Raw genomic sequence first — 10915 nt, 5'->3', positions numbered from 1 at the left:
TGGTTTTTGTAATAAATTTATTATAGGACGAATTTTAATAAACTCAATCCCACCCGAAAAGATGTCATGGTGGAGTTTATGGCCAACAAAGACTGCAATTAGAAGCCCTACGCGACAACTTAGGGAAATATGTAAGTACCTGCAATTTTGAATTTTAGTTTAAGTACTCAGTGAAAAATTTTCGATTTTATGAGTTGCTTTAGATTTTATTTCTTTAGTATTTAAGTGTTTATGACTGACGAAACATTTTTATGCAACAATTGGCCATTAATGAATTATGTTGCAAAAATAAATAAAAAATTAATTTGCGTGAGTATTATCTTTTGAGTTAGCTTTAGGCGATCCGGAGGTATAGAAATTTCAAACAATCGTTTTTTTTTGTTTTATCGATATTTCGAAAGTATAGAAATTCCCAATATTATAGTTTCTACGGCCCATTAATTAGGTAGAGAGCGGTCCGCGCACTCCTGTACCGCAAACTTTAAGCTCATTTATCTCGAAACGACTTGTTTCGGCATGGTGATGTCAAAAAAAAAAAAAAACACAATTATTCAATCGAATCGTTTGAAATTTTAATATGTTGCTCACAACATCAATGGCTATCGTCCGTACTGACTTTTAGAGTAAAATCTTCTGAGAAGTTTCTATCCAGAATTAGGCTTATATTGTCTTTTAAGCGCTCCATTTTGTAATAGGAAGGAATCTGTAGGTTCTAACAATATGCAAAATCGGTTATTTAGTTTGCGTTTCCTTTCGTTGCATAAAAACTTGCTTCTCTCATAGCAACCAACCGCCTCAGAAGCCTTGGTATCGTTGCTCTATTACCCACATTTGTTTGCAGAATCGTTTGCCATACTAATCACTTTTAGCCTCTATTCTCTGGGAAGAAATACAAATATGGAGCAAAAAAAGTAATTTTTAGAGACATGCTAATGGTTGTACTGGTTAGGCTAAGGCCTTTATGCACTGCAACCAGATTGAGCTATTGTGCAACTTTAGACATATTTACTCCTCTATTCTTCAGATATTAGAAATTTTTATGACCTAATATGTTTTCTTCATTATTCTCGAAAACTAAATGACGGAAAAAAGTTTATATGGCTTTTCAGATTCAGCGACCGATTTGACATAGGAACTGGATACTCTAATTTCTGGTTCTTTTTGGCCGTCAACTAGTGTTATCAATGATAATTAAAAAAAGCAACATTTCAGTAGGCAAAATTTTTTGTTTTGCCTTTTGCGTAAATTAATATGTTTATCGTTACTTCAACTCTTTAACATGCAACATAAAACTTGCGATGAGAAAAATACGGTGCTTCCAAGTTTGCTTTACCATACTTTAATCGGTACACGTGGTATGAACTCTACTTCAACTCTTCCTTCATACAGTTATCAGCAGTTCGTAACGTTATGTTACAACTTCTCTTGGCATTGCATCGGAAACCAATGCTCAGGGATACTGCTTTAAAAATGTACCATTAATCATACCTACATGATGACGGCGAATAAATATAAGTAACATAAAATAAGTATGCAGCGCTGACTTTATCAGTTTGATCAAACAGAATATATTCAGAAAATTCAAAATCCACGTTTAATTTTCAGAAGTGATATTAATGCCTTCAATGTACACCCCATCAACTGCAATGCACTTATGCCAGCTTTTGATCCAGCTCTTGAAATATTTCTGGAACTCTATTTTCGATAAAGCCATTTGGACCGTCTTTTATGTTTATATTGTAAAAACCATTGTAAAAAAATGTGAGCATCGCTTTCTTTTTATACTGAAAACGACGTTGTTTTTTTGTCTTAGTTCAGTTTGAGCTCTCCACTAATTCGCCTGATATCTGGGTTGCATGTCGTACGCATAAAGCCATGTTTCGTCTCCAGTTTGAAGTTGAGTCGGATTTTGCTTTGGAAATCATGTCTTTGGTGATATCATTCAGATACTTTGGAGCTAACTTTGCAGCAACATGGCGCAAACTTATATCAATAATAATGCCCATAAGCAATATTCAAGTCCTCTGCTAGCTCTTCGATAGTTAATTTGCGGTTATTGATCAACTTTTATTTAACTTTATTGATGTTTTCATCGGTTTTCAATGCCGGCGGCTTGCTACTATATTCTTCATGCTCGATGGACTCACGATCTCATCTGAAGCGTTCACACCACTCGTAAATGATTGTTTTCTGTAAGATATAATATCCGAAATAGTTTCCCAATATTTCTAAGGTTTTCGGAAGATTGAAAACAAAAAGAAAACAGAACTGAAATCTTGACTTACAGCGTCAACTAGCAGTTGTTTTGGGAACTTTGTAGGTATGTTGTAGTATGTTTCATTTCTCAAAGATTGTAGTCGTTCCGTGGAGATTCCTACGCCAATTTTTTATATGTGAAGCTGTAAGTATCTTTGGCTATAATTTAGATTGATTCCAAAAATTAACAATTCCTCCTAATTTTATTTAATATAATGTGCATGAATGGATGAAGTTCGCCTCGGATCGAACTTACAACTTCCTTGCTTGTTTCATTTCTCTTTTGACTCGACTTCAGACTTTCTTCTGTAGAACCACAAATATGCGTATAAAGAAGATAATTCTTTGATGCTACTAGATAACTGAAACCTCCGACAAGGGAAACATTTTTTGATGGAGCATAAAAATCTATATTTTCAAATTTACTACATAAAGTATTACGTGTTTAGGATATTTGCGGGGGTCTCTTGATCATTCAATGTCCACCATCGCTGATTTATTAATGAGGCTCAGCATCAAAGCCATCTACATATGTATATATTCATGTATGTATGTATGTATGTAAATATCTACAGTGGGATATTTTGTATGAATATTAAGATATCTTAATTAAATAGTTAATAGAAGTCCAGGAATGGATGGTGTACAAAATGGGAAAAATCGGGCAATGGTCAGCCCACTTTTCATGTAAAAACAGCTTACATCAAATCGCTGCTCTGATATGGCCAAATGACATCGCCGAGAAGATTGATAACATCATTACTGAAAGTGGCGCTTAAAAAATCGATTGTATCATGGTCTCATTCTGCTAAAACCGAAGAAGCCCATTTCGTTATTTTCCGTTAAAAAAGATATACATGTACGAGTATATATCTTACCTCTGTAGCGCTTACGGTTGGCCGAAATAGCATTACCAGCAGCCTTTTCCAAGAAAAATGGGACAATGATGCCATCACTCGAAAATCCGTACTAAGCTGTCACTCTCAGATGCACTCTCAGGATGCGGTAGCTTCTGGACGGCGGCGCGTTTTCCGATCCCCAAATGCAGCAGTTTTGCTTGTTAACATTGCCACCAAGATGAAAATGTGCTTCGTCAGAAAAGATGATATTGACTTCTTTTGAATAAACGCCCGTTAGGGTTACAAAACATTAACTTTTGAAATAAGTTTGCAATATTTCCCAACATTGTACGAGCGTAAACAATTCACCTCGTTTTGCGGAAATATGGTATTGACTTGACACTCAAGATTTCCAGTGGGAAAGAGCTGTCACCTATATGATTCAAAAGGAAAACCACCCCGTACTTGTACTTATATATTACGTCCCCTTAGTATTAAAATAGCCTATAATTTTTTTGATGTTTTGAGAAAATAAATTTCAAACATTTTGTCGAAAGTAGCTCTCACTCAAATCTCGTTATGTCTGTAAATATTTATTTTTTTTTGACTGACGTTTTGACCCACTTTGTGGAACTAGAATTTGACAAAATTTTGACCACATATAAAATCGACGATGGAGAATCCAAAAATTCAATAAAAAAATAATAGCCTATGAGCACATAGGCTATTGTTATACTAAGGGGACGATTACACCGTAGCAAATGATTCCTTTTGGCATTAACAAAAAAAAAAAAAAATTATTCTACGACGTATGTAAATAAATACATTTCAAGGGTCCAAAATTTGATTTTTGCCAAACTTCTTTAGGGTATATAAAGTAGAATTTTCAATGCACTCTAATCGATAACGAGTAACTACCGTATAACCGTTGTACTTGGTAATCGGCTGCCGAAGTTGTTGTTGCCAATTGAGCGAAAATGTCATAGTCCAAACATATGCGACCATACTTAATGTCACAACTAATGCCAAATGTGCGGCCTACTACGGAAACACAAATAAATAATTCAGTGTGGTGTTGTAGTTCCTCTTTGCCCCACTCCCCACTGAAGTTCGTGCTAAATGGGCTTGGGCTCTGATTTTGGTTTCGCCTATAGTACCTACATATGTCCATTACGTCACTACAATGTAGCCGTTGCATAATTGTGGCAGCTGAGTTTACCCCGAGTTATAAGAATGGTGCATTGTTGCTGTTGCTGAACAGATTTTATAATAATGCGAGCTTTGCAATATTTTGTTGATGTCAAAGTGACTGTTGTGCACCGGTCGCAGTTAATTTGGGAGGTGCGATACTGAAACAACAACAACTATCACTTAAGAGTAATAAGTCTTGTATGCTGGATATTTCGGAAGGGTATGAGAAATGCAGCTAACCGCCAGCGGCTGGGATGACCACTCTTCGATGAGATGAAATTAAGTGACACACACCACTCGCCGCCACCGTTATCAGAGCTATGGTAGTGTACCGTCGCGGCTACAATGTTAACTGTAGCATCTCGGTCTCCATAAGCGAACAGCCATATAAATGACGTAGCCGCGGGTAATGACTGATGAAGCGGTAGAGTTGTGGGACAAAGGCAGCATTGCAGTTGGCGGTGGCAGTGCTGATGGAGGATTGCAGTTGCGTGAATTGTTAATAACCAGTGGCTAAGCAGCCGCGTAACAGCGACAGAAATGGTTGAAAACTGCCAGCGGGGCAGGCAGTGTGGGCGAATCGGTCACCGTATAAAGTTGGAGATGCCTCGTACACACAAATCCACGATGTATGTATGCATTTATTGATACTCATACATGCACACATATTTACACTTGTATGTATGTGTGCGCCTGTATATATTTGTGTGCAGTGTGAGGAAAGCTTTAGTGTTCTGGTCAAACGTCGCAGACTATAACGGTGCATCGTTGTTGTTGCTAATGCTTTGCGCTGCACTTGGTTGAATTTGCCGTTGCATATTCGGTAAATTTTAGATTGACATTAGTTGGCCGCGTTGTTGCATATAACTGGTGAACAGGCCCAGCAGCATCATTTACTGTACCACTCAATACACGTGCATGTATGTGCGTGTGATTTTCTATGTGCGAGTAACTATATCCATGGGATTGAGTTTGGTAGGGGCACTTTGCCTTAGCTCAGCCAATGCTGTTTAAATAATAAAATCAAATTCAATCAATCAATCGCAAATTAACAAATTGACAATCGCCGAGAAATCGATCAATTTACATAATTCAGTTATGTATATATGTACACATACATACTTGCAGGTACACATATGTATGCATGTAGTTACATATTCATACATACTTGCATACATTTGTTGCTATGGGGATGCATTGGTTAGCGGAAGTTGTCCATGCTTGCCAAGTGTTTTGTGTGATATGAGGTTTGTGTGTGTTGGTCGGAACTTTGCAGCAGAGTTCTGAAATTTATTAATTGAAGAATTTTTATTAACATATGTAACTGTTGTAGCATCTAATACGTTGCTAATTTCATACATTCTTCAGTACCACTACGACCAAGGTGAAAAGTTGGAATAGGCGGTGAGAATAATGTGTGCTGTTTATATGTACACTCAATTCATTAACGAATGCAATAGCAAAGTAGTGGTTACAACGATTTCGTTCTGGTAATGTGGAAGTCGAAGATGAGACACGTTCTTGTAGACCAATCGTCAAAAATATCGATAAAAGTATGAAAATCGTAGTCCGAGCGGCATTTGTGTTTCTATAACCCAGGTACTGAAATCAATCCAAAAGCGGACTGTAAATTATGATGAAAAATGGGTAACACACGAGAACAAAAATAGACGGTAATGATCGACAAGCTCGGCTTTGCGGGCAAAAGGGTTTGGTAAAATAATCAATCAAAAAAATTTCCTCGCTTTCTCTGAAAATGGTAGCCATAGTCTGCAACGATGATTTTTCTACTTCTTATTCTTTTAGTGGCCACTCTCTACTCTTTATCCACTACGTCATGCTTTGTTTGATTTCAGGATTACACTGATGATTCTCGGTTTAGTCAACCGTTTTGCAATTTTTTCCAAATCACTCTGACATATGTAATTCTAAAAAAATCTTTTCAACTCTTTCATCATTGCTGCTTGTCGAAAGGCAAGCATTTGCTACACCCAACACGTACGAATTTTTTTTCATGTATCAAACTCCTGCTTTGTTCTTCTGGTATCTGCTACAGTTTAATTATTCCATCGAATGGTATTAATTTTTCAATATTTTCGTCATCTTCATAAAAATTTTGTCTACGAAAGTACAAGTATATAGGCAAATAAAAAGTTTATTACTAAAATCACTCAAGATTAATAAAAAAACTTATGGAAGTAAAATATTAAAAGTAAGAGTTCAAAGTTTTAACGAACTCCTCTCTCGCTAAAGAAAAATCAATTGATATAGAAATCGAGATCTAATTTAATTCAGTACGTTTACACGCATTTGGGGCATTACGTGCATACTCAGCTTTCCAATTGGCAATATAAAAAGGGAGTAATACACACTTTTTCTTCGGCTATTACAGTCATTGGGTTATCAGGATGGACCGAAAAACTTCTATTAAGATATCGAACACACTATAGATTTTTTGCGATATAATCATTATTTCATTAACTGTAATCTTCTTTACACGTATCAGTTATTGCAACCATTGTAATCTAATTTATTGACACTTAATTAATTTTGAACAACATTTTATTTATTAAACCATATTTATTAATAAGAATTTTATTTACTGTGGAACAAATGAATGTTATATAGATATTTCCTTTGTTTTCTAGAGGTTTTTTCAAAACACTTTCCAGCTGTTCTAGTGACATCTTCTTCTATTTACTTATATATTAACCGATTTTAGCTGATATTAGAAACCTTCTCCAGTTGCTTTCAGTTGAATCCTCTGCGAAATTTCATTAGCTATTCTCACCGCGGTCCTTCTGAACTTGTTTCTTCATGATGTTTATCCACTTGCCGTTCACTTATGGGAACCGAATCAAAAGGTAATTTCCCTTGATTATCATGAGCTTTGGGTTTGAATTATTTACGAAGCTCAAAGTGGCACCTGATAGCAAGATTTCAATTCAATTCAAGGTTGTTATTGTTGTTTATATTTTTATATTTATGCTAGTCCCTTAATGAACAAAGCAGTTCATCGCATCGTAGTTATAATTACCAACAGTAACTAACTCTTCTGCTACCATTAGATTTATATTTAAAAACAATCGCCGCCTGCAGCGCGGTGAGACTCAGAGACATAGGAAGCTGGGCAACAATGTCGTACGGTCATAGTAAGATCCTCCTACAGGGTCGCCCGCTGCTCAAAAATTGATCAGACTACACAGTCTCCGACCTTAACTTCAAGAAAGCCTTCACCGTATGTTTTCCACCGAGAGCCGAATAGAACAAAGGGAAGGTGATTGGAAGATACGACATTGAAATATACACTGATGTTTCTAAGATGAACTGTGGTGTGGGCTGGCTACCATTCGGAGCTACTCAACCTATCTCAGTCAATTAGACTTCCTGACTATGCCAGCGTATTCTAGGAAGAATTTTAGCGATCACAGAAGTATAAAAATCACTAAAACTCTACAAGGAAGTTGGTGCAAGAGTAGCTATCTTTTCCGACAGTCAAACAGCAATCAAGGCCTTAGACTCCAACTCCATTTCATCCAAGCTAGTCTTACAGTGTAGAGAGAAACTAGAATTACTTAGTCATTGGCTTGAAATTACTCTGGTATGGGTTCCCGACCGGGGTAATGAAATAGCGGATGAGCTAGCAAGAAAGGGCTCGACACTAGACATAGCAGAGGCGGTGGCAGTCTCCACCCCAGTGAACACACTAAAAGCATCCATTGCTTCATACTATCATGCTTTAGCCGAAAGAAGATGTATTACAACAAAAAACACATGGCCGTCATACAAAATCCAAAGGACGAATGACCTGCTAGGATGTTCTCGGCCAAACATTTCACGTATCACTGCAACCCTTACAGGACATTGGAAAGTAGGGGATCATGCAGCTAGACTCAATCTACCCTTCAATCCTGTCTGTAGAAGCTGTCAAGCGGAAGGGGCGAAGGAAAGTCTGTTCCACTATTTATGTGAATGTCCGGGACTAGCCAGGGCACGACTCCGCTCCTTCGGTAAGCCTTTCTTGCAGCATATTAATGAGATCTCAGATATCAAGATAAATAATTTGCTGCTATACTTGGACCCCACTAAATGGATCTGACTTAGAACAAAAAACATCATAATACGAGGACAGTGGTAGTAAAACGGTGCTGGTCACTAATTAGGATTATTTCAGTGGAAATACTCAACCACTTCAACAACAACAATAACAACCAGCAGTAACGTTTTTAAATAAACGGGTCAATGTTTTGTGCTGTCAGGAATTACCTTATTTTTTCCTCCTTCGCCGCCAGGCCGCCAGCCCAACAGCTTTTTGCTTTTTCCTCTAAGATGGGAAAATCCTCGCACTTGTATTTCTGCTTTCGGTAAAGCCTGGGTTCGAAGCGCACTGTGGGTATGAAACACCAAATGATAGAAATGTTTTTTCTAATAGTTGTCATCCCTCAATATGGTACGGCAAATCTTCGCGTGGGTTTCTGTTATAAAGAAGCTTTTCATATAAAACCAGATGTAATTCGGAGGCAACGTAAAACTCTACAACATCAACGCCTCACAAATGGGAGCCCAAGCTTAACAAAGCACACAACAAATGAGTAAAATTTTAAAAGATTTTAACTTTTTAATTGCTTGAATGCGAATATAAGTAAAATAAGTTATTTTTTTCTTTACACTTTGTCATAATAAAATGAAAAAAGACTCATTAATAGGCAAAACTCCCGCTCAAAAAAATTAACTTGCATTCAACATCAAAATAAAAAACCAGAATAACGGCGTCACATATATAAGTATATATTATACATAGATGAAGGATGTAAATCTGAGTCGTTGGCTTTGAATTTCTTTAGAAAACATTGGACTTTATACAATACCGCTATAAGCTTTCGATGGGGTTCAGGTCTGGTGATTGCGCTGCTCTGCTTCATGTGGATGTTGTTACTCTGAAAAAGTTCTTTTTCTCCCACATGTAGAATAATTTTTTTAAGTACCAGAGCAGCCTTTCTCTTGCGCAGGAACTGAAGCGGATTATCGTGCAAACTTGTAACGATGAATTCAATATTTTCACTTGTTCTTGATGTCCGGTGGGCCTCGGATGTGCGCTATTTGACACTGAACTTTTGCACCCATGAACGAATCAAATTGCCACTTGGGGCATTACGTAGCACGTTGAATATTACAACGCGAACAAAATCTACAACTAACAGTTGCTCGAACGAATCACTAACCTAGAAATACGATTAGATTGCGGATGCAATCCACTGCGACGTAATGACTAAATAACCCACACGAATAACAAAGCTAATATGGCCTTATCCCCGCTCATACGCTCAGTGTTAGGGAGAAACTTTAAATTTAAAACCTAATTCCCTACTGTCGACAAACGATGGAAGGGTGCAGATGCATCTACTTTCCTAATTTGTATTGGGTAATTTTAGTTTCAGTAACTTAAGTTTAATGGTCGCCGTATCTGACTACCGTTCGAGATGGCATAGGTTGAAAACTCCGTGCATGAAACAGCAAAAAGGATAGAAACAATTTTTTGGCAGGTATGGCAAACGAACGAGTGTATTTCTGGCATTAAAAATGTCTTCATAAAAAACCATTTGCCGTTCGGGATTTTCTGAAAACTGTGGAACAACATCAAGACGCACGCCACAAATAGGAGGAGGAGCTGGGCGAAACACCTAACAGAAGTGTACGCGCCAATTATTGATTTATTTAATTGTATTTATAAGTTTCCTATAGCATCGTTTTTGAGCAGATGATAACAATTATGCCAAATAAATTATAAAGTGAAGTTTTTAATCTTATATTTTCGGAGTAGGACTAAAAATACATACCTACTCGTACATAAGCAACTTTTCTTACTGATTTTTAATTGCATCAGGAAATGGGTGGCGCCACGTTTTATTATAAAGGCACCTTTGGAACGCCCTAATCGACGCCTCAATCGAAAAGGCAATTGGAATCGTTAAATTTACACTTCACTTAAGAAAAATGAACGCAGTGGAAAATTAAGCATTTTAAATTGTGTCCTTTGGCAGATATTTGTGCGCGCGCACACACAAAAGCACACATGCATGTGCACACTTATGCCACACTCAAGCAAAGTACTTGGAATGTATTGTGTGTATAAGTATATAAGCAATAGTATTTCTTGAAAATAACCACTGGTATTTATTGAGGCGTCAAACCGCGGCAATTGAGTGTGAAAAACCCCTTTTACTATGGAAGGCAAAAAAACAGAAATCCCCGGGGTTAATGAAATTTGTCGCTCGCATATACCAAAGCTTGTTCGATGAGTTTTTTATGTCGATTGGTTGGTCGATAAGATTGCAACCACTTTGCGGTGTCGCCAAAGTGCACTTATGCGTGCGGACGGTGCTAGTGTACATATGTATGTGTGCTCACGTGTTTAGAAGTGTATACAAGTTGACTCGTATTTGGCGACTTCCTTGATTGCATCCCCAAAAGAAAAAGGTAGCAAAATGAACATGTATACGTGTGTGGATGTATGTATGTATGTATACATGTGTGTAAGAGTATGTTCATGTGGTTAGACATACATATGTGACTGTCGACGCGGGCGTCCTGGGGTAGAGAAAACTTAAGTGTACACCAAATTTAATAAA

This window comes from Anastrepha ludens, chromosome 4 (assembly GCF_028408465.1).
Source record: "Anastrepha ludens isolate Willacy chromosome 4, idAnaLude1.1, whole genome shotgun sequence".
NCBI lineage: Eukaryota > Metazoa > Arthropoda > Insecta > Diptera > Tephritidae > Anastrepha > Anastrepha ludens.
Note: the sequence above shows the minus strand (reverse complement) of the source record.